This window comes from Chrysochloris asiatica, unplaced genomic scaffold, assembly GCF_000296735.1.
Source record: "Chrysochloris asiatica unplaced genomic scaffold, ChrAsi1.0 scaffold00042, whole genome shotgun sequence".
In the NCBI taxonomy this organism is placed as follows: domain Eukaryota; kingdom Metazoa; phylum Chordata; class Mammalia; order Afrosoricida; family Chrysochloridae; genus Chrysochloris; species Chrysochloris asiatica.
Genome location: NW_006408560.1, coordinates 97500 through 102336, shown reverse-complemented (window position 1 = coordinate 102336; position 4837 = coordinate 97500).

The window sequence follows — 4837 nt, the reverse complement described above, 5'->3', positions numbered from 1 at the left end:
AAGGACTTAGAGACTTCAATATTTTCAATAACCTCACATGGATGCGAAAGCTGGACAGTGAATAAGGAAGATCGTAGAAGAATTGATGCCTTTGAGTTGTGGTGTTGGAGGAGAATACTGAAAGTGCCACGGACTGCCAAAAGAACCAATAGATCTGTTTTGGAAGAAGTGCAGCCAGAGTGCTCCTTGGAGGCCAGGATGGCTAAGCTTTGTCTCTCATACTTAGGATATATTGTCAGGAGGGAACAGTCACTGGAGAAGGATGTCATGCTGGGTAAGATGGAGGGTCAGAGAAAAAGAGGAAGACCCCCAACGAGATGGATCAGCCAGGTGGCATCATTGATGGCGTCAAGTGTGGCAGTGGTAGTGAGGTTGGCCCAGGATCGGACATTGTTTCGTTCTGCTGTGCATGGGGTCGCTATGAGTCAGTTCTGACTCGATGGCACCTGACAACAAGAGACTTCACAGGAGTCCTGGTGTGGCGCTGTGGGCTAATGCGTCAGACTGCAAAATCGTCTGAACTGCAAGGCCGCAGTTCAAGCTCACCAGCCGCTCCTTGGAAACCCTATACAGGGTTGCGATGGGTCAGAATCGACTCAATGGCACTTAACAACATAGACTTTATAGGATGTATGGCAACTACCCTCCACCTATAAAACCCATGGTCAGCTGGGAGCTGTTGAGCAAGGCTGAAGCCGAATAATGAGTTTGTAGACAAAGTCCCAGATGCCTCTGCCTGGGATCCTGTCCAAAGGGACAGCTGCTAACAAAGGAAGGAAGGTCTGAAGCCTCAGCTAGTCTGGACTAGCAATGCCATGCGGTACAGTCTTATGCAATCTCACAACCACATGTGAGAGTTGTATAGTCCCATTATGGTTGTTAAGTGCTGTTGAGTTGGTTCTGACTCATAGTGAGGAGTGGCTGGCAGGTTTGAATTGCCAACCTTTCACTGAGAGGTTCAGTGATTATCCTACAGTGCCACACCAGGACTTGGAGGTGTTTGGTGCACCTGGCTCCGGGTCACACAGTGAATGTGCAGGACCCTAGGATTTGAACCCAGTGTATTTGACTTTATAGGGAGGATTTGTCTATTTTGTTGTTATTATTACTTGCCAGCACCATTTCAAGTTTTAGGGATTCCCTCACAGTATACCTATCAATATGCAGAAAACTGCTTCTCTCCAGAGTGAGCAAGAGGACCCCTCCTCACTGTTTGTCCACCACATAAACTTCAAACATTGCATGAAACTGCAAAGCGAATGATCTCTAAGAACAAGTCCACAGTATAGTTTGTGTCTGGCAGGGGCCTCCTGCTAGGATGTGTTAAACACACCTGAGTCCCTAGTTCCTTCCTGAGTCCCTAATTCTTATCCATTCAACAAACCTGTCCTCCAGCTTCTGCAAATTGTCTGAACCCCACAAATCTGTCCAATAGATCCTTTTTGCCTAAGTAGTCAGTTACTTAAGCAGGTTCCTGCGCCCTGAACTGAAGACTAGTAACAGATACAGATCCAAAGACAATCAGACTGCCTGTCTGGACAGTGAGGAGGCAGGTGATGCTCAGGCCCTACATGCATGGAAAGGGCTCATTTACTGCCTCTAACCCAACCCTTTCTGGCTTACAACATACCCTTAGCTAAGCACAGGATTATGGGAATGCTTGCTGGACCCCATCAACTGGGTTTAACTGCACAGTCATAAGGGGTGGGGACTCCAGCAGAAAGGATTGGGGTCAACCCAGGACATCAACTCCACCATATTAAAACCCTCTCAATGGTCACACAGAACGGGGAACCTCTCCATGTAAATGTGCAGATCATAACATTTCTCCCCGTCTTCTACCCTATATGCACACACCAGACACCCACGTGTGTACAGTCTTTGTCCAGCTGGCTCCCATGCTCCTGTTTACTCCCCTTCCCTATCAGCCAATTGGGTGGCTCATTATGGCATTGCTAACATTAGATCTGGGAAGCAAGGAATGGGGATAAGAAAGCAGGAAAATGAGCAGACTTGGCCAGTTCACACAGGGCCTTGTATGCTGTGCTGAAGGCCTGCAAGTTTCCTGTAAAAATCAGGGAATCTATGAAGTGCAATGTCAGATACAGACAGGGTCCTGCATGGTGGGACCTCTATACTCTGCATCTTTTTCTCCCACAGACTGGTCAGTGTGGTGCTGCTGATGGCATGGTACCTGCATGCAGAATCCCCAGGACACCCCACTGCTGCTCCCGCCCTGAGACTCTTCTTTTCCTTTTCTTCCTCATCTTGTGGTTAAGTGCCGTCAAGTGTATTCCAACCCATCGCAACCCTGTATAGTGTTTCCAAGGAGCTGCTGGTGAGCTTGAACCACTAACTTTGCAATCCAGTGCATTAACCTACAGCACCACACCAGGACTCCTCATCTTAGGTCCCCTTTATACTCAGGCCTTCAGCGACAAGTGTCTAAGCTCCCCTTTCCTCAGCCCCTGCCAGGCTGTAAGATACCTGAGAACAGAGGCCCCACTGTATTGTTCGCCCTCTAGTATTTAACATGGTGCCTGGTTGTTGTTGTTAGGTGCCATAGAGTCGGTACTGATTCATAGCAACTTTATGCACAGCAGAACGAAACACTGCCTTATCCTGGGCTAACCTCACTATTGTTGCCCTGCTTGAGTCCATCAATGCTGCCATTTGGCCAATCCATCTCGTTAGGGGTCTTCCTCTAAATGTGTGTAGAACTGAAGGTAAGCCTAAATCTTTGAAGAAAAGATTCTGTTACTACCTTCAGGCACAAGTAAGGAATTCCACGGCCCAAATATTTCTTCCTTATTAGCAAGTGCACATGGGCTGACAGTGGCTTTGAGTTCTGGGCTTACTTCTTCTACCTTAGGACTCATTTGTTTTTAGTTCTTCCAATAATCTTTAAAAAGATTTATTTTTCTCTTCTTTATCAAATTTGACTTGGTATTTTACATTTCCCTCCTCTGGTAGCATAGTGGTTACGAATCAGGCTGTTAGTTTCAAGGTTAGAAGTTCAAAACTACCAGCTGTTCCATGGGAGAAAGAGGTTTTCTGCTCCCGTAAAGACTTACAGTCTCAGAAACCCTATGCAGGGTCGCTACGAGTCAGAACCGACTCCATAGCACACAACCACTATCACCACTCAGTGAGAGGGTTGATGGGAAATCACATTATGATTCTAATTTGACAGACGATAAAACTGAGACAATATCCCTAGTCTTTTAAGCTCCTACTTTATCCATTTTCTCATCTTATCTTTTCTCTTTCCTTTATTCTCAAGCTTAACTAATGGCTTTGCTTCCTATTTCACTGAGAAAATAGAAAATTTCAGAAGGAAATTTCTATGTGCTTCCCTCTCCCGTGAATCTCTGCAAAAATAGCATGGGAGCCATGCCTGACTGCCTCTGACTTCACTAGAGGAAAGGAGAATCAAACTCCCAAGGCTGATTCCTATGAGGTGGAGGTCAGACTTGCCTCCACCATTCAACTTTCTTTATACTGTTCTGACACCAGCCATTCCTCCCACCGTACTCTACTTCTCTGCTGAGTTCAATAAATCCTAACCATCACAGAACCCACAGGCAATATTCACGATTATGGGGTTTATTTGGGAAGTTAACTGAGTATAATTCAGGTTCAGAAACAACTCAGGAAACAGCAATTCTCTGGTCAGAAGCATCTCTTCTCAGCCATATCACAAGCACACCTCTTGTTCTTGGCCTCTCAGTCACATGGCTAAGCCGTGACCTCTGCTCTGCTCAGGCAAGTGTTACAAAGCTCTTTTAGCGCTATGGATAAATGCCTATTCTGCAAGGCAGTCCCCTGTCTGAAGGCACTCAGCTCACTCAGTCTGTGGGCCAGTTAGTCTGCCCCCTGACTCTTGCTTTTTGTGCCACAGTCTCTGCTGTTGCCTCTGTTGCCACTGCTTCTCTTGCTCAGGGGTCTCAAGATCCAAAGGATGTGCTTTGCTCATGGTTCTTCTTTCTTAATGATCCTGGGATTATCTGTTCCTGTTTCTGACATGGCTCCTTTTAAACCTATTAGGATAACAAAACTAACCAATCCCCGTCTTAGAGTCCTGCACATTCTATTTGCATGTTCCCACCCACCCATTTCATAGGTGTTAAAAGATATCAAAAGAGCCATACCTAGTAAACTAATTGTACCACAAGTGCCTCTCTGCATCTTTTTTCATATGTGAGGATAACCCAAAAACCATAGAAACTTTATTTAACAAAATTACAAAATGTCAAGTTACTGTTTCTTTACACATCCTCCAGCTAGGTCTATACACTTCTGAAGGCAGTGTTTCCAGCTAACCCTTCCCTGAAGAGCTCTGCACTCTTTGATTTAAACCACATCAAAGAGAACATGTTATGCTTTTTGAGCTTGAGTAACAAAAAATAGAAATCAGAAGGGGCAAAAATCAGGGTTGTAGGGTAAATGGGATCAGGTTTCCCAAGGAAATTCTCATAGGCTAGCCCTTGCTGCCCTTGCAGAATGAACAGGTAGATAGATGCATCCTTGCGATGGAAAAAATTTCCTCAGTGCAATTATCCTGGCCTTTTTCAACAATGTAGGTCTCCCTTTCCTTAAAACTGCTTTTTAATAACCCCCATGATTGTCCAGTGTCCTTAAAAAAAACACACACAAAAAAAACTATCAAGACTTTGGACCCAGAGAGGGAAAGGGACTGTGGGCCGAAAACTGGGGGGAAGAGGGGGAAGTGTAGGGGGCAGGTTTCTGGGATATATCCTTTGGGTGGTTGATGATGCATGGAGGGGATTGGAACCATGGCAGTGAGATGATATATGATGGAATGAATGTAAAACTA